The sequence below is a fragment of the Vanellus vanellus genome (genome assembly GCF_965231255.1).
Source record: "Vanellus vanellus genome assembly, contig: HAP1_SCAFFOLD_695, whole genome shotgun sequence".
Lineage (NCBI taxonomy): Eukaryota > Metazoa > Chordata > Aves > Charadriiformes > Charadriidae > Vanellus > Vanellus vanellus.
In genome coordinates, this window is record NW_028127971.1 from 77433 (window position 1) to 96834 (window position 19402).

Below are 19402 nucleotides of genomic sequence, written 5' to 3' on the forward strand. Positions count from 1 at the left end.
CATGCCCCTGAGTCTTCTTTGGTCTCTCTGGACCATTCAGGACCCTTCTCACCATGTCGCAACACCTATGGATGCTTTCAAGGTTGCCCTTAGCACACCTTTAGCTTTATCACAGGTGTCACACCCCTCTTGTTCCCTTGGAAGAGTTCCTGAGTCCGTATCTGCGACCCAGAGTGAGAAACCGAAGTTCTCACTAGTGTATCTAGCTAGATCGGCAAAGCCTTAGACCGCAAGATGTAACTTAGCAACATAGCAAACTTTGGCGGAACTCCTTCTTAGTGCAAGAACAGCTAGTAGTTTTGCATGACTTTGATACATTTTAACCTAACTTAATGAACTTGTATAAGTAATAATAATGAAGATCGTATACTTAACATTATGAATTAGAGCGACTGTTACGGTCAAGGGGAAACTATAATGCTTTGAAATGAAAAAAGGGACCGTTCTGCCCAGAATCATCAGAAGACAGATGACGTGCATCGACAGATGAGACAGAGAGATCCTGAAACTGTGTAAGAAGGTAAAATCACCTGCATTAAAACTCCAGTCATCAAAGAGGACACGTGACAGTTGAACAATTTGATCGGTCAAGAGCCACGCTCGTCACGTGAACATGTGCATGAATAGCTTACGCAATAGAATGTGAGGCTTTAAAAAGCACAGGAAAAGAACCCACTGTGTCCCTCTTTGGAGGCCCCCAGCTCAAGCTGTTAATAAATCAACTTTGTGACAGGACCTGGGGTACGAACTCTTTATTTACCGTCAGAAGCTAAGGCCGGTTCCACCTAGACTCCTTTCTGAGGAGATGTCCTGGTTTGAGAGACACAGGACTAATTTCTCTTCTAATGCTTGGGAAAACTGCACTTTCAGAAGACTCCAGTGTCTGAATTTGTGAAAATATTTACTTTACAGCCAGCTATGGTGTGTGGGTCTCAAGGTCTCAGTGTTTTCGAGCTCGCCAGGTGCAGGGATGAGGAGGAGCGAGACCCGGGCACTTGACCCAAGCTGGCCAACAGGATTATTTCATACCATCAACGTCACACTCATTATAAATTAGAAAGTTTGCTGCGAAGTCGCTCTCTCCCTTGATGGCTGCCATCCTGAGAACTTCGTGCCCTGGTGCCGGAGCCCTGAGGCCTTCCCTTCCTCCTGAAGCCGTAGCGCTCGCAGTGTCTGACATTTGCTGTCCACTGCTGGGAGTGCACAGCTTCCTACTGATATAACTGGCTGAGTATAATCTTTGCATATTCCGTATTGGTGTCGGGATCAATATCAGTTCTTTAGTGCTGTTAATGTTAATTATCTAATCTTATTTTATTAAATCTGTTTATACTTCAGCTCTCGGGTTTTCTTGTTTTTCCCGATTTCCCTTTCCCAGGTGGGGAGGGGTCATCGGGTGATAGAATGATTGTCTAAATGACAACAAATTGTTATGGGTCTCTCAAACCATAACAGGAGTTTAGAAAGCAAGGGGTTCCGGTCTGAACCTCGCGACTCCGGTGGGCAGGTGTTTCCAGACCGTTCTTCAAGACCCAGCCCAGTCCTTCCGTCCTCTCTTCCCTCGAGCTGTGCCTCTATTAGTTCCCTGGCCCTCCAATGACACAGTTACTCTGTTGAAATTCAATCATCGTGTTCCCAGTCATTTTTCTGTCCCTCCGACTTCCGACACTTTCCCTGTGCTCCACATCCATCTTGTAGCTCTTTAGGTGGGGCCATCGTTGAGCTGTAGAGCACTCATTTGTTCTTCTACACTACCTAGGATTGCTGCGTTCAGTCTCCTGCGACCCGAGACCATGTGTACTCCACTCAGAGGATCACCAGAGTTCCTCCTCGTCATCCCCAAGCCTTCTTTGGTCCCTCAGCCCCCATAGAAACCCCTCTCCTCACCGTCAAGACGCTTCCCGAGATGCTCCTCGATCTCCCCAGCACCTCATAGCACTTAATCTCCCTTTCTTTCGGTCCGTCAGAGCCTCTGTTTTTTCTTTGCCATTCAACGCTCCTTTATTTTTCTCTCTGCTATTGAGGGTATCACCATTAGGTGCTTCTCTCACTCATTCATCTGTGATTTGCCCAGATGCCCTCCTGGAAGTCCGAGGCATCCGCCGTGGCTCCGAGCCTTATTTTCTTACTCTGCCCCCTCCTAATGCCTCTACTCTCTATAGCCATGCGTTCTGAGTCCTTTCTCGTACTCCACAGTGCTCTTAAAGCACTTCAGCTTCCTTTTGGTAGTATTTTTTTGTGCGCCTCAGAGCGCCCTTAGCTTACTATTTGCAATTTAAGATGCCTTCATTCTGCCCCCAGCGCCCTGACAATATCTGTACTTTGTCGAAATCCCCTTTGGAGTTCCTCATCCTTATTTTTGAGGCTTCTTTGAGCTCTCAGGCCCCTTGGGACTCCTCCGCTGCCTGCACCGAGCTCTTGTGACACAACCGCTACGTCCCGGAGTCCCATTTTAGCTCCCGAGGGCACTCCACACCCCACTTTCCCCCTCAGAACGCTTCCCGAGTCCCCATCTCTTACTCTGGTCTGTTTTTTTGTCCTGTCACCCCTGGTCACCCTCCAGTCAGTCCCCAGGTCCCCGAGGACATCTGTATTTTGCTCAATTCCCTTTTGAGCTTGTCGCATCTCCCCATCTCCTTTGGTCTCTCTGGCCCCTTTGGGACCTTTCTAATTACTCTGACCACGTCTCCTGTTCTGATAGAACTTTTTCCGAAACCATCTGTATGCTCCAGAGCCACCTGTTTGGTGTCTGTCTTATAGTATGTTTCTATATCATATCCGGTACCCTAAAGATGCCTATCGTCAGCTCAGATCTCCTCTTAGAAAGCCCTCATCTATTTTTATAGACATACTTCCCGTGGTGGTTTTTGTTGTCTTTTGCAATTTATTTTTGTTCTACGTACTCAGGTGTTACTTAGAATGCTTCATACCATTTCTGATACTTTTACTGAATTTCCATGTGTTTTGGTGCTTTCTGTCCTTTTGGACTCATCTAGTTCTGTTAACGGTATCGGTCAAGGAGAGATCACGTAGGGCTGTAAATTGTCAGCACTTTACAGTAAATAACGTACGTTACAAGCGGAGATATTTTTGGGAAGGTTTTCTCACGGGATCTAGTTCCGCTTTGTCGTTCAATCCTATCCAGAACATAATTCGGGCAGAAGGTAGGTAGTACGCACGGTCCCGCTAAAAGTAAAGCATGACCCCGTAGCTCTGTATTTTGTTTGAAAGGAAACTAAAGCACATAAATTTTGATGATAATATCAGTATTACATTTAGTAAACTAGTGTCTTTTAGGGCTTAGTATGATTTCTAATTCTTTCTATCTACGCAATGGAACATTAAGTTGAATTACTTACCCAGTCACATTGCTGACGCCATCACTTCAGTCACAGTAGAAAAGCAGATATCGGCCTTTCTTGTAAACGCCACTTTCCCTGTTCAGTCCCTCACGTGCTGTAAACTTAAGGCTGACGAGAAAAGGAGCTGCTACCTCTGTGGCGGCCTTTATGTCTTCTGCTGGTCCATCCCACCCCTTCCCGGGGGGTTGTGGGAAGGGCGGAAGGCGGGGCCTGGGGTATATGAGCCACAGCCTCAGGTGAGTGAGTTCATTCTGCAGTTGGGTGTCTCCAGTGTAGGTCTTTTGCCAATCCTGTGGTCAAATGTAGTTTTGGAGCTGGCTCAGCTGTTTGGGCTGGTGCGCGTTCACATTTAGAGAAGGAGAACTCATAAGTTCTAGGAAAGACCTTCCAGACCAGTTAACATTCAGCAGCGTATTTAATAGAAAATAAATGTGTTCTTTTTTTTTCCTTTTTTTTTTTTTTTTTAGGTTAGTAGTTTTGTATTGAGCATTCAGGGATGGTAAGATGGTTTAATAGTATGTATTTCTTTTTTTTTCCAGGTACCCTGCATTTTCCGGAAATTTCTGACTTAATTGGAGATGGAACTCTGTGGGTTTTTCTCACCGGTTTTGTTACATACAGCGTAAGTTGTTAATATAAATTTTCTTAATAGGAGCAACGATAAGATTATTTAGCGGGCGCTAGGGTGAGCATCTTCTATACATCCGTATATGAAGTGTTAGCATTTCTCAAGACAGTAGCAGAGATTTAAGGTATAGTGGTTTTCTCTGGCTTTGTGGGTCTGTAAGGCAGCCCAGAGTCCGTGGGAAGGCAGGAGCTGCCTGCAGGGCACGGCTCGGAAGAGCAGCCCCCGAGGGGCAGCTGACAAGAGGGGGTTCAGAGGCTCTCATACAGGGCAGGAGTTGTCTGGAAGAAGCGGGGTTCCTTCCCTGTCAGTTCAGGAGAAGAGAAAGGGGTTCTGAAGCTTTGGTACAGGGGAAAGGGAGGCAGGTTCATCAGACTTTCTCAGATGTTTTGCAGTTAGATTTGGGTGTCGATGAGGTCTGTTCCATTGCAGTCTCCTGCATTTGAGGTGGGCCGGGTAGTATTGAGGAGGAGCATGTGACCGGTGACTTTATGCAAGCGCAATGGTAATTTTGTGATTCTTTGGTGTCTTAGGTGCTGTAATTAATTGTTGCTTATGACTCTGGATTTGGTGGGGTTTTTTATTTCTTTATTTTGCAGATGATGGACCCGGTGACTGCAGGAACATACCAGCTAGCTGTTTTTTGCGTGTTAAGTCAAGGATGGATTTGGACGCCCGGCCCTTTGAAAGATGAGTTGAAGAACAGGCACAGGAGAGGGGACAAGGGAGACAATTGTGGGAAAGGATTTGTAAAGTTAGTGTAGGGTGGAGGGCTGTCACGGAGCAATCCCCTTTAGGCAGGAAAAGGGAGTGGGTTACTCTTCAGCCCGACGGTAGGTGGCTCTATGACAGCATTTATGGTATCATGGTTTTTTTTTTTTTCTTTCAATTTGAATCCTTGAAGCGACGAGCTGACTCAGTGCCTGACTCTGTCCAGGTGACCGGCGATTGGCGGGCTGAAGTATCAGTCGTTTTTCAGGCCGGTCAAGTTGTAAGTAGCCCGTGCCGTTTGTGTTTTACAGGTGGGGCGCAAGACCCAGGGCGGCAACCCAAACTGACGGAGGATGGGCCGGAAAGCTGTCAAGGTAAAGAAGCGGGAGATGGGAGTTGTTATCCACAGCCTAAAGTTTCAGACTGTATCTCAGCATGTGCTGCTCTGCTTGTGTTTTTGCAGGTGCCGCACACAGGCTTAGATGGACGATGCCACAAGTCGATGAGCGGTTTGAGCCGGCGAGGCCCTCGCGGGCCCCTTTAGCAGCTAATAGCAAAGTATCACGTGTCAGCTCAGTGAAGCGTTTCTCCCTTTTACTTTGCAGGCACCGCCTTTGGGAGCGGATGAGGGTTTGAGGTGAGCCAGGTAGTCGAGAGGAGGTGCACGGGGTCGGTGACTTCTTGCGAGCGCAATGGTAATTTTGAGTCTCTCGGTCTTTTAGGTGCCACAAACGATGACCATCTGCACGGGAGAAGAAACAGAAGGATGTCAAGGAGGATTCTAAACCTGCTTAAGTGACTCGGAGCTCGGGTGTGGAAGAACACATATACCATACGAATAGTTATTTAGTCTCGTGTGCTTGACAGGCAGACCATCTGCGTTTTGATAACACAGGCCTGCGAGAGACTCGGAAGCACCGTGTTGGACAAGCTTGAGATTCCTGCCCCCCCCTGTGGGAAAGGGGAAAGCGCGGCAGTGAACTTTGGCCACACAATCCCCAATATACAGGTGCAAGGAGCACATCTGGCGATCCTCGAGCACAGACAGATCGGTGCCTGGATCTGCGCTCGTGTGCCTCTGCCCGGGCCCCCCTTTGGGAATTCCCGGCTGGCGATGTAATGACAAAAAACTTACTCGTCGCACTTCATCTGTGGTTTTGTGCCTCTTCCTGCGCCCCGCCCGTGTTGGCTCACACGCAGCCGCACCATTCGACTTTGGAGTTGACACGGAGCAGGTAATCAGAAATGCAGCGGCGCTTCTGAGGAGGGGCGTGTTGCGGTAAAGGTCCGTGTTGACTGATGCGATGCCGACTGACGGCACCGTTGTGTGCGGTTTGGGTGTTTCTTTAAAGGTGACAAAGAGGAGCCTGGTGACAGCCGCATGAATCCTGTCGGCGGATTGTGGTTTTCCTTGTTGCGAATGGATTAAGCCTCCCGGCCCTCTGAAAGATAAGTTGAGGGAGCAGCACCGCGGTGGGGTCGGGGGAAGGTGGGGACGAGGTCGGCAATTGCAGGGACAGGTTTTAAAGGTAGCGTAGGGCAGAGGGCTGTCCAGGAGCGGTCCCCTTTGGGCAGGTAAAGGGGGAGCAGGTTACTCCTCAGCACAACGCTAGCATGTGCCGGGCAGGGCGGTTCCAGCCTGTGTCTGTGGTGTCATCGGTGTGGTCTGTCTTTGGTGTATTAGACCTTTGTCGGATCTCGATTTCGGGTTTATGCTCCAGGAGCAAGGCACAGTGTCTCAGGCGGCACCCCTGGAGTCTTGAACGCCTGTACTCATCGGCATAGCGCCAGTCGGGCGCTGCTCTTCTTGTATTAGAAGCCTAAATCGTCGATAGGTGCGGTGTCACGGAAGTGTCTGGACGGTCCTCACTTGCGGCGTGGTTCCCAGCTGCGTGAGCAGCTCGGCTCTCTGGCCATCCGTTTTCAGGGCGCGGGCCTTCTGCCCCACATCGTTACGCTCTTAGGTCTTGAAGCCTGGTTTCCTGCACGTACATCTTCGCAGTTTGGCGAGTCACTTCTTGTCACGGGTCGTGACGTTCTGCCTGTTCTCCGGGGTTTCCGTCGAGGCCCCTCACTTCACCATAACGGTCTCGCTCATCATTTTGCTCGATGACGTCTTTGGTCGAGGTGTCATCATTCTCGGCGAGAGGTTTTTTTTTTCTCATCTGAGAGGTACATTGTAGGATTTTGTGTAGCATCAGTCTGTCCATCTGTGTTTGTGTGGCTCGGAGCCGCCCTGCCCGGGGGTATCGAGTCAGGGGTAGGTGGGATGGCAGTAAGAGTGTGTCCTTAACCCAGTGTTCTGGCTAGGCTGTTGGGGCCAAGGTGGTACAGTCACCTGGGATCGAGTAGCCATCGGCAGGTTGCGTGGGCAGCTTTTTTTGGTAATGTTCCTAGGGGCGCAGCAGAGCTATGAGGGAGAGTCTGTTCAGCAGTATCGACGGAGATTGCCTCTCCAAGGTATTGAGGCTGCTTTGTGTGGGGTTTAAGATTAGTGGGCTTTGTTTCTGGCAGGCTGTAGTTGGGCTGTAGATGACACTTGTCAATGGGAACACTTGTCATTATGAAGCTATCTCTCCGTCTCCAGGTGACTTCTTTGATATTGTTTTTTCAGGCGCAGGGGGACGCGCTGTGCGGGGCGACGTAGGAGAGCTGAGCGGAGCTCTGTCAGAAGGTGGGTAGGTGTGTGGCCTCTTAGAGGGAAGCTGTGAGCGGTGGCTCTGTGATGACTACATCAGGGTATTTTTCTGTTTCAGTTGGAAGCTTGAAGCAAGGAGCACTGTGGGATACAGGCACCAGGGCTGATTCAGTGCAGGTAAGATGAGTGATTGGGTACCGGTTAGTTGTCTGGGTGTTGTATTGCCAGTGAAGTGATAAGCGACTGGTGGTGTTTGGGTTTTACAGGTGGCACGCAAGGGTGAAGGCAGTGATGCAAAGCGGTAGCGGATGGGCCGGCGAGTTGTCGCGTGGAAGGGGCGGGAGATGAGAATCGGTGGCCCGGGGCTACGGTTGTGGGCAGTGTCTCAGCATGTGCTGTATCTCTTGGATTTTTGCAGGTGCCGCACGCAGGCTCGGTGGGGTGCTGCCGCGTGCTGTCGAGCCGTAGGAGCAGGTGAGGGGGTTGTGGGCAGGGTAGGCGTCTCGTAGCAAAGTATTCTGTGGTAGCTCAGTGAAGCATTTCCCTTTGGATTTGCAGGTACTGTGCAGGCTGCATTTGGAATTGGAGGAGAATTTTAGGTGAGCTGTGTTGAGAGGAGGCGCCTGGGGCTGGTGAGTTATTTAAGTGCAATTGTAATTTTGTGACTCTTAAGCGCTCCAAACAATGAGCGCCACAGAATGTGACTGGCGTTAGTGGAGACCAGGTGAGCAGAATGCCACAGCGCATCTCAGCTGGGGATGGCGCAGGAACACTGCGTGTTGACTGATGACGCCGTTGTCTGTAGATTCACGTGTGTTTTTGTTGTGTGACTAACTTTTATTTTTTTCGCAGATGATGAAGAGAAACGGGGTGAATGCAGGATCAATCCACTTGGCTGCCTGTGGTGTTTTTCTTGTTGAGGATGGCTTCAGAACCATCGCTCTTTGAAAGCTGATGAAATGTCAGTGAAAACTGTTCAGGGGAGGGAGGGGACAACTTTGGGAGTCGCAGGGACGGCTTTTAAAGTTAACGTAGGGCAGAGGGCTGTCGCGGAGCAGTCACCTTTGGACAGGTAAAGGGAGTGGGTTACTCTTCAGTCCGACAGTAGCGTGTGCCGGGCAGGGCGGTTCCAGCCTGTGTCTGTGGTGTCATCGGTGTGGTCTGTCTTTGGTGTATTAGACCTTTGTCGGATCTCGATTTTGGGTTTAAGCTCCAGGAGCAAGGCACGGTGCCTCAGGCGGCATCCCTGGAGTCTCGAACGCTTGTACTCATCGGCATAGCGCCAGTCGGGCGCTGCTCTTCTTGTATTAGAAGCCTAAATCGTCGATAGGTGCGGTGTCACGGAAGTGTCTGGACGGTCCTCATTTGCAACGCGGTTCCCAGCTGCGTGAGCAGCTCTGTTCTCTGGCCATCCGTTTGCAGGGCGCGGGCCTTCTGCCCCGCATCGTTATGCTCTTAGGTCTTGAAGCCCGGTTTTCCGCATGTACTTCTCAGTTTGGCGAGTCACTTCTTGTCACGGGTTGTGACGTTCTGCACATTCTCTGGGGTTTCCGTCGAGGCCCCTCACTTCACCATTATGGTCTCGCTCATCATTTTGCTCCATGATGTCTTTGGTCGAGGTGTCGTCATTCTCGCTGAGAGTTTTCTCTCATCTGTGAGGTACATTGTAGGATTTTGTGTAGCGTCAGTCTGTCTGTGTGTTTGTGTGGCTCGGAGCCGCCCTGCCCAGGGGTGTCGAGTCAGGGGTAGGTGGGATAGGTGTAAGAATCTATGGTTAACATGTTGCTGTGTCCAGGCTGTTGGGGCCAAGGTGGTACAGTCATCTGGGATCGCGCAGCCATCAGCAGGCTCTATGGACAGCTCTTCCATTAGTGGTTTTTGAGATGAGCAGCACCACGTTGGAAATGATGGTCAGCAGTAGTGCAGGAGTCTGCACCTCAAAGACAGAAGAGGCTGCTTTGTATGGCCCTTTGAGTAGGGTGTGTGTGTGTGTGTGTGTGTGTGTGTGTGTGTGTGTGTGTGTGTGTTTTTTTTTTTTTTTTATGGCAGGCTGTAGTTGGAGTCTAGATAGTATTTGTAGATGGGAATGTGACCGTCGGAATGAGTATGCCATCGCTTCCCATCCAGGTGACTCGTTTGATGTTGTTTTTCAGATGCAGAGGGACAAGCTGTGCAGGACGATGTAGCAGAGCCGAGTGGAGCACTATAAGAAGGCGGGTCGACATGTGCGGCATTAGAGGGAAGATGTGACCGGTGGCTCTATGACAGCATTTATGGTATCATGGTTTTGTGTGTGGTTTTTTTTTTTTTTTTTTTTTAATTTGAATCCTTGAAGCGACGAGCTGACTCAGTGCCTGACTCTGTCCAGGTGACCGGCGATTGGCGGGCTGAAGTATCAGTCGTTTTTCAGGCCGGTCAAGTTGTAAGTAGCCCGTGCCGTTTGTGTTTTACAGGTGGGGCGTAAGACCCAGGGCGGCAACCCAAACTGACGGAGGATGGGCCGGAAAGCTGTCAAGGTAAAGAAGCAGGAGATGGGAGTTGTTATCCACAGCCTAAAGTTTCAGACTGTATCTCAGCACGTGCTGCTCTGCTTGTGTTTTTGCAGGTGCCGCACACAGGCTTAGATGGACGATGCCACAAGTCGATGAGCGGTTTGAGCCGGCGAGGCCCTCGCGGGCCCCTTTAGCAGCTAATAGCAAAGTATCACGTGTCAGCTCAGTGAAGCGTTTCTCCCTTTTACTTTGCAGGCACCGCCTTTGGGAGCGGATGAGGGTTTGAGGCGAGCCAGGTAGTCGAGAGGAGGTGCACGGGGTCGGTGACTTCTTGCGAGCGCAATGGTAATTTTGAGTCTCTCGGTCTTTTAGGTGCCACAAACGATGACCATCTGCACGGGAGAAGAAACAGAAGGATGTCAAGGAGGATTCTAAACCTGCTTAAGTGACTCGGAGCTCGGGTGTGGAAGAACACATATACCATACGAATAGTTATTTAGTCTCGTGTGCTTGACAGGCAGACCATCTGCGTTTTGATAACACAGGCCTGCGAGAGACTCGGAAGCACCGTGTTGGACAAGCTTGAGATTCCTGCCCCTCCCTGTGGGAAAGGGGAAAGCGCGGCAGTGAACTTTGGCCACACAATCCCCAATATACAGGTGCAAGGAGCACATCTGGCGATCCTCGAGCACAGACAGATCGGTGCCTGGATCTGCGCTCGTGTGCCTCTGCCTGGGCCCCCCTTTGGGAATTCCCGGCTGGCGATGTAATGACAAAAAACTTACTCGTCGCACTTCATCTGTGGTTTTGTGCCTCTTCCTGCGCCCCGCCCGTGTTGGCTCACACACAGCCGCAGCATTCGACTTTGGAGTTGACACGGAGCAGGTAAGCAGAAACGCAGCGGCGCTTCTGAGGAGGGGCGTGTTGCGGTAAAGGTCCGTGTTGACTGATGCGATGCCGACTGACGGCACTGTTGTGTGCGGTTTGGGTGTTTCTTTAAAGGTGACAAAGAGGAGCCTGGTGACAGCAGGGTGAATCCTGTCGGCGGATTGTGGTTTTCCTTGTTGCGAATGGATTAAGCCTCCCGGCCCTCTGAAAGATAAGTTGAGGGAGCGGCACCGCGGTGGGGTCGGGGGAAGGTGGGGACGAGGTCGGCAATTGCAGGGACAGGTTTTAAAGGTAGCGTAGGGCAGAGGGCTGTCCAGGAGCGGTCCCCTTTGGGCAGGTAAAGGGGGAGCAGGTTACTCCTCAGCACAACGCTAGCATGTGCCGGGCAGGGCGGTTCCAGCCTGTGTCTGTTGTTGTATAGTCTGTGTGATATGTCTTATGTGTTGTAGAGCTTCCTCAATTCTTAATGTCCTTGTTGCTCTTTGCACAAGGAGCACGACACGTGCCTCAGGCGCAGCCTGTGGGGTTCAATTGCCAGTACTCATCAGCATGGTGCCAATCGGGCGCTGCTTTTCTTGCCTTATGAGCTTAAAGCGTGGATCGGTCTTGATGGGAAGACTCTTCGGTCGGTCTGCTTTTGCAGCATCATTCCCGGCTGCACAAGCAGCTCTGCTCTATACCCATCCATTTTCAGGGACCGCGTGTCGTTCCCTTCATCCTTATGTTTGTAGGTGTTGAAGCCGGGTTTCGTGCACCTACATCATCTCAGTTTTGAGAGTCGTTTCTCGTCACAGGCCCTGACGTCCTACTCTTTTTTTGTTTTGGTTTGGTTTTTTGGGGTGTTTCCCAGAGCCTCCTCGCGTCACTGTTGCGGTCTCGCAGGTCTTCTTGCCCGACAGTGACTTCCATCCCGGCATCATTCCTCTCTCTGAGAGTTTTCTCTCATCTTTGAGGCACATTGTTTGTAGTGTTCTGTGTAGTATCTGTGCATGTCTGTGTGGCTCGGAGTCACCCTGCCCAGGGGTGTAGAGTCGGGGGTAGGTGGGATAGCTGTAAGAGTTTACGGTTAATATGTTGGTGTGTCGAGGCAAAGGCGGTAAGGTCATTTCGGACTGAGCGGCCGTCAGTGGGTTTTGAGAACAGGTTTTTCATTAACGCTTTATGGGGAAGGGCAGAGCTCTGCAGGAAGGGCCATTCAGCAGTAGGTCCGGAGACTGCATCTCAAAGACGCAAAGGCTGCTATGCGTGGGGCTTGAAGTCTGTGGGTGGTGTTTCTGGTGAGCCGCCAGATGGCCTCCACATGAGGTTTCTAAATAGGAACAAGACTTTAGGGTTATGAAGCTACCTCTCTGCGTCCAGCTGATCGTTGATGTTGTTTTTTCAGACGTAGAGGGACCAGCTCCGCAGGGTGACGCAGCCAAGCAGAGTACCGTGAGAAGGTGGGTCATCGTTTCTGGTATTAGAGGGAAGATGTGACCGCTGCCTCTGTAACTGCAGTTACACTTGGTTGTTTTGTTGTTTTTCCACGGTTTGAATTCTTGAATCCGTTAGGTGCCAGAAACAATGACGGTCCCAGCATCTGACTCCGGAATCTGTGCAGAGCAGGTGAGCGGAACGCCACAGCGTGTCCAAGGCGGGGGCTGTCACAGGAAAAGTCTATGTTGACCGACACGATGCTTCGCAACGGCACTGTTGCGTGTGCATCTTTTTGTTTGTTTTTGCAGGCGCTGAAGAAGAATCCATCGCCTGCAAGATTAACGCCGTTTGCCAATCGGGGTTTTATTCGTCAAGGATGGCTTTGGAGCCCGGGCCCTCTGAAAGCTCAGCGGAGGGACTCGCGGCGGAGATCGTTTGGGGAGGGAGGGGACAGGGTCAGCAACCGGAGAGATGGGTTTTAAAGTTAGCGTAGGGCAGAGGGCTGTCCCTGAGCGGTCCCCTTTAGGCAGGTAAAGGGAGGGGGTTACTCTTCTGCGTGACGGTAGTGTGCACCGGTCAGGGTGGTTCCGGCTCGTGTCTGTCATCATGTAGTTTGCACGGCCTGTCTTCTGTATCTTGCGTAATACCTTCCTCCGGTCTCGAAGTCTCCATAGCTCTTTTTTGATCAGCAGGCATCTCACTAGCCCTCCAGAGTGGCTAGAGAGCATCACCTCATCAGTGTAGTGCCTGTCGAGCCTTTCTCATCTCGATAGTCTACTTAAAGCGTCCTTCCATCCAGCGTGATTCGAATCTTTCCGATTGGTCTCCACTTGCGGCGGCAAGCCAGTTGGCACATGCGGCTCTGTTGAGATTCCCGTTTCCACAGAGTAGTCTTGTGGGGTTTCATTCCCGTGTCTTTAAGAGGTTCAGGTCTTAAAGCCTGCCTTCTCATGCATCCACCGTGATGAGTTTGACGGTCGCTTTCTGTCAGGGGTGGCAGCTGTCGCCTCTCTTGCAGGGCCGCTATAAGGCATTTGCATCATTGTGGCACCGTAGGGCTTCTGTGCTGGCATCATTGACCATACGTGAGTTGTTCTCACCCACAGTCTTACAGCATCTCACGGTCACTCTTGCGGCCTCTGCACGCGCCATGGGTCCGTGTCTGCCACCTGCGATCGGAGCTTCAAGCACACCTAGCGTCACGGATGTATCTGGAGGGTCACCTTCAGGGAGGTGATCTGGCCCGGAAGGAGCGCTCTGCTCTGGTACTTCCCGGTTCCATAGAGATGTGCTACGGCATCTCATCCGCCTGTCTTTCTGAGGTAGGGTCCTAAAGCCAAGCTTCTCAGGCATGTGTCGTTCTAGAGTTGCATTGTATCGCAGCATTCTAGTTTTGACTGCCATCCGAGACCGCCTCGCCATGCAGAACTTACTTTTTCTTTTGCTTTGTAAAGCTATGTATTTAGCTATGCGTCACATTGTACCGCCCTGTAATTGTCTCAACTGCCTTCAGAGACCGTCTCGCAGCGTAACTCCCCATCTTGCGTTTTGTGTCGGACCGTTCTGTATTTGAATGGGTACGGCATTATTAGGCTCTATCGGTTTTGCATCATACTGCCCTGTAATAGTCTCAACCTCCAACTGAGACCGTTTCACACTGTAACGGCCCGTATTGCGTTTTGTCTCACATCGTGCCACTCCGTAACTATCTCGACCGCCACGTGAGACCATCTCGCTTCATACCGCCCCCTACTGTTTTTTTTTGTATCAGATCATTCTGTACCGGAGTGCACGTTGCGTTGTTTGGTGTTGTATTGGCTTTGCATTGTATAGCTCTGTAACAGTGTCGACTGCCATTTGAGACCATCTTGTATCATATCACTCCGTATCGCATCGTGTCTCACATTGTATAACTTTGTAATGGTCTCGACTGACATCGGAGACGGTTTTGCATTGTACGACCCTGATTTTCCTTTTTTTTTTTTTTTTTATAATTGCATCATTGCCTATTTGAATGCCTATTGCACTGTCCCTCTCTGTAGTGGTTGTGCATTGTATTCCTCTGTAATAGTCTAGACTGACATTGGACACCATCTCATATTGCGTAGTCTACTTTGTATTGCATTGTGACGCTCCGTAACCATCTTGCCTGCCAGCAGAGACGATCTGGCTTTGTGCCACCCCGTATCGTGTGTTGTTATTGGATCACTGTGTGTTTGAATGTGTATTGTATTGTTCTTCTAACTATCGGTTTTGCATTGTACTACCCTGAAATTGTCTCGACCACCATCCGAGAGGGTCTTGCATCATACCACCCCCTATTGCGGTTTTGTTATTGGAGCGTTCCGTATTTGACTGCCTAGTGCCTTGTTTGGCTCTGTATTGGATTTGCCTCGTCTGGGTCTGCATCGGTGTCTACCACCATCCAAGAGCGTCACGCATCGTATTGCCTCATATCGGCGTTTGCCTTTTGTTGGCACCCCTCCATAGTCATCTGGATCGCCGCCAGAGACCATCTCGCATCGTACCACCCCATAACTATCTCAACTGCTGTCAGAGATGGACCTGCATCGTATCACCCTGTATCGTATTTCATCTCGATGGCGCTCTAAGGGCACGTCAAGTTGTTAGACTGGTGTGTACATGACACAGCTCTATCTTTGTATGTATCATACGGTATTGCGTAGGCAGCGTAGATGGTTAAAGGGTCTCTGTCTCTCTGCACGTCACCGGGAACGAAGCGAATGACAACCACATTGCGAGGTAAGATAAGGTAAGGTAGTAATGCATTTGGGGTATTGATGCAGTTGTTGTAGGTAACTTGCAGTAAGTGTGCAGAAAGAGCAGGGGTGTAGAGCAGCGTGACGGGGCTCTGAGCAGTCAGCGATTTGCAGGCTCGTAGGGCAAATAAATCCCCCGGCTGGGGTTTTTGTATTCCAGTTTTTTTTTTTCCTTCCCCTGGCTGTTTTTTTTCCCCCCCATGCTGGCTGCTCTGCAAGGTGACATTCATTGCCAAAGTTTGGGCGGAGGGCAGGCACAGGCTGGGGTTTTTGCAGGCAGGGTCACTTACGCTCCTGGATTTGGAGTTCATGGGGCACATTGTCCCAAGCCCACAATGTCCTTTGGTTGATTAATAGGTACAGGTGCGGACAACAACATTTGGCATTTAAAGTGTCGTTTGCTTTCATCCCACTCCCGTTTGTTTCGCCGTGCATTTGGCCGGGTACAGGGGCATGCATGACTCGGGGGCAGAGCGTGTGTGTGAGCACGCAGATGTCAGATGGAAGCTGTGCATGGTGGAACACGGCTGGGCGGTGTTGATCTCGTGCGTATCTGACTCAGAACGTTAATAGAGACGTGCATGCCTGAGAGTCATTGGTGACGGGTTGTGCGCAACAAGAGCGCCTTTGAGCCCCAGTTTGTGGGTGTTAGGTGCTGTAGCAGTTTCACTACAGCATACTCAGAAGGATAACTGAAGTTAGACACATGAAATAGACAAACTAGGAAAGGGTGTGCCCCGCGGCATTCAAAGAGATGTTAATATAGTAAATGGGATTGCCTGTACGCATGCCCTTTCCTAGTTCCAGGCCACACTTACTATTTGTAGGGTTTTCCTATATACAGACATGCCTGAGCACTGGACCACCTGTACACTAATTGCCCACCCAATTACCTCATTAAATAATTAGCACCTCATTAGGCAAATGAAACAATTAATTATACACATTAGGGATTTTCCACTTTCTGGCCTCCACTTTCCTGCCGCCGACCTCCACTTTCCGGCCTCGGACCTCCATTTTCCGGCCTCCGGCCTCCACTTTCCGGCCTCCACTTTCTGGCCTCCACATTCCGGCCACCGGCCTCCACTTTCCGGCCTCCAGCCTCCACTTTCCGGCCTCCACTTTCCGTCCTCCATTTTCCGGCCTCCACTTTCTGGCCTCCGGCCTCCACTTTCTGGCCTCCACTTTCCGGCCTCCACTTTCCAGCCTCCACTTTCCAGCCTCCACTTTCCGGCCTCCGGCCTCCACTTTCCGGCCTCCACTTTCTGGCCTCCACTTTCCGGCCTCGGGCCTCCACTTTCCGGCCTCCACTTTCCGGCCTCCACTTTCCGTCCTCCATTTTCCGGCCTCCACTTTCTGGCCTCCGGCCTCCACTTTCCGGCCTCCACTTTCCAGCCTCCACTTTCCAGCCTCCACTTTCCGGCCTCCGGCCTCCACTTTCTGGCCTCCACTTTCCGGCCTCGGGCCTCCACTTTCCGTCCTCCATTTTCCGGCCTCCACTTTCTGGCCTCCGGCCTCCACTTTCTGGCCTCCACTTTCTGGCCTCCACTTTCCGGCCTCCACTTTCCAGCCTCCACTTTCCGGCCTCCGGCCTCCACTTTCCGGCCTCCACTTTCTGGCCTCCACTTTCCGGCCTCGGGCCTCCACTTTCCGGCCTCCATTTTCCGGCCTCCACTTTCCGGCCTCCACTTTCCAGCCTCCACTTTCCGGCCTCCGGCCTCTACTTTCCGGCCTCTACTTTCCGGCCTCCACTTTCCGGCCTCTACTTTCCGGCCTCTACTTTCCGGCCTCCACTTTCTGGCCTCCACTTTCCGGCCTCCACTTTCCAGCCTCCACTTTCCAGCCTCCACTTTCCGGCCTCCGGCCTCCACTTTCCGGCCTCCACTTTCTGGCCTCCACTTTCCGGCCTCGGGCCTCCACTTTCCGGCCTCCATTTTCCGGCCTCCACTTTCCGGCCTCCACTTTCCAGCCTCCACTTTCCGGCCTCCGGCCTCCACTTTCCGGCCTCTACTTTCCGGCCTCTACTTTCCGGCCTCCACTTTCTGGCCTCCGGCCTCCACTTTCCGGCCTCCACTTTCCGGCCTCCGGCCTCCACTTTCCGGCCTCCACTTTCTGGCCTCCAATTTCCGGCCTCGGGCCTCCACTTTCCGGCCTCCATTTTCCGGCCTCCACTTTCCGGCCTCCACTTTCCAGTCTCCACTTTCCGGCCTCCAGCCTCCACTTTCCGGCCTCCATTTTCCGGCCTCCACTTTCCGGCCTACGGCCTCCACTTTCCGGCCTCCATTTTCCGGCCTCCACTTTCCGGCCTACGGCCTCCACTTTCCGGCCTCCACTTTCTGGCCTCCACTTTCCGGCCTCGGGCCTCCACTTTCCGGCCTCCATTTTCCGGCCTCCACTTTCCAGCCTCCACTTTCCGGCCTCCACTTTCCGGCCTCCAGCCTCCATTTTCCGGCCTCCATTTTCCGGCCTCCACTTTCTGGCCTCCACTTTCCGGCCTCGGGCCTCCACTTTCCGGCCTCCACTTTCCGGCCTCCATTTTCCGGCCTCCACTTTCCGGCCTCCACTTTCCGGCCTCCAGCCTCCATTTTCCGGCCTCCATTTTCCGGCCTCCACTTTCCGGCCTCCAGCCTCCACTTTCCGGCCTCCATTTTCCGGCCTCCACTTTCCGGCCTCCGGCCTCCACTTTCCGGCCTCCACTTTCTGGCCTCCACTTTCCGGCCTCGGGCCTCCACTTTCCGGCCTCCATTTTCCGGCCTCCACTTTCCAGCCTCCACTTTCCGGCCTCCAGCCTCCACTTTCCAGCCTCCGGCCTCCACTTTCCGGCCTCCACCCTCCACTTTCCTCCTCCCCCCTTTTCCTCCCCCCCCCCTTCCCCTCCCCCTCCCTTTCTCCTCCCCCCTCCCTCCCTTTCTCCTCCCCCCTCCCTCCCTTTCTCCTCCCCCCCTTTCCCCTCCCTCCTCCCCCCCTTTCCCCTCCCTCCTCCCCCCTTTTCCCCTCCCTCCTCCCCCCTTTTCCCCTCCCTCCTCCCCCCTTTCCCTCCCTCCTCTCCCCCCTTTCCCTCCCTCCTCTCCCCCCTTTCCCTCCCTCCTCTCCCCCCTTTCCCTCCCTCCTCCCCCCTTTCCCTCCCTCCTCCCCCCTTTCCCTCCCTTCTCTCCCCCCTTTCCCTCCCTCCTCTCCCCCCTTTCCCTCCCTCCTCTCCCCCCTTTCCCTCCCTCCTCTCCCCCCTTTCCCTCCCTCCTCCCCCCTTTCCCTCCCTCCTCCCCCCTTTCCCTCCCTCCTCCTCCCCCTCCCTCCTCTCCCCCCTTTCCCCTCCCTCCTCCCCCCCCTTTCCCCTCCCTCCTCCCCCCCTTTCCCCTCCCTCCCGTTCCCCTCCCTCCTCCCCCCCTTTCCCCTCCCTCCCCCCTCCCTCCCTTTCCCCTCCCCCCTCCCTTTTCCCTCCCCCCCTTTCCTCTCCCTACCTTTCCCCTCCCTCCCTCCTCCCTTCCCCTCCCTCCCCCCTCCCTCCCCCTCCCTTTCCTCTCCCTTCTCCCTCCCTCCCTCCCCCCCTTCCCCCCTCCCCGTCCCCTCCCTCCTCCCCCTTTCCCCTCCCTCCTCCCCCTTTCCCCTCCCCTTTCCCCTCCCTCCCCCCCTCCTCCCCCCCTTTCCCCTTCCTTCCCCCCTCCCCTCCCTCTCCCCTTTCCCCTCCCTCCTCCCCCCCTTTCCCCTCCCTCCTCTCCCCCCTTCCCCTCCCTCCTCTCCCCCCCTCCCTCCTCCCCCCCTTTCCCCTCCCTCCTCTCCCCCCCCCCTCCTCCCCCCCTTTCCCCTCCCTCCTCCCCCCCTTTCCCCTCCCTCCTCCCCCCCTTTCCCCTCCCTCCTCTCCCCCCTTCCCCTCCCTCCTCTCCCCCCTTCCCCTCCCTCCTCTCCCCCCCCTCCCTCCTCCCCCCCCTTTCCCCTCCCTCCTCTCCCCCCCCTCCTCCCCCCCTTTCCCCTCCCTCCTCTCCCCCCCCCCTCCTCCCCCCCTTCCCCTCCCTCCTCCCCCCCTTTCCCCTCCCTCCTCCCCCTCTTTCCCCTCCCTCCTCCCCCCCTTTCCCCTCCGTCCTCCGTCCCCTTTCCCCTCCCTCCTCCCCCCCTTTCCCCTCCCTCCTCCCCCCCTTTCCCCTCCCTCCCGTTCCCCTCCCTCCCCCCACCCTCCCCACCTTTCCCCTCCCTCCCCCCCCTCCTCCCTTTCCTCTCCCTCCCTCCCTTTCCCCTCCCTCCCCCCTTTTCCCCTCCCTCCCCCCTTTCCCTCTCTTTCCCCCTCTTTCCCTCTCTTTCCCTCTCTTTCCCCCCTCCCCCCTGCTCCCCTTCCCCTCCCTTTCCCCCCCCTCCCTCCCCCTTCCCCCTTCCCTCCTCCCCTCTCCCCTTCCCTCCTCCCCCCCTTTCCTCCCCCCCCCCTTTTCCCCTCCCTCCTCTCCTCCCCTCCCCCCTCCCCCTCCCTTTCCCCTCCCCCCTTCCCTCCTCCCCCCCCTTTC

The 19402-nt window shown here is 53.4% G+C and overlaps 3 long non-coding RNA genes across 3 annotated transcripts; all 3 read left to right on the forward strand.

The window, feature by feature from the left end:
- The first annotated feature begins 7460 nt into the window (after positions 1-7460).
- On the forward strand, positions 7461-7935 carry LOC309684794. Its single transcript, XR_014270347.1, has 3 exons — positions 7461-7513; positions 7755-7810; positions 7895-7935. It is a non-coding gene; the product is annotated as an uncharacterized lncRNA (long non-coding RNA).
- A 1871-nt stretch (positions 7936-9806) lies between these two features.
- Positions 9807-10244, forward strand: LOC309684793. Its single transcript, XR_014270346.1, has 3 exons — positions 9807-9852; positions 9942-10124; positions 10201-10244. It is a non-coding gene; the product is annotated as an uncharacterized lncRNA (long non-coding RNA).
- A 1416-nt stretch (positions 10245-11660) lies between these two features.
- LOC309684792 lies at positions 11661-12507 on the forward strand. The gene is made up of 3 exons (XR_014270345.1): positions 11661-12155; positions 12268-12321; positions 12441-12507. It is a non-coding gene; the product is annotated as an uncharacterized lncRNA (long non-coding RNA).
- Positions 12508-19402: the final 6895 nt, after the last annotated feature.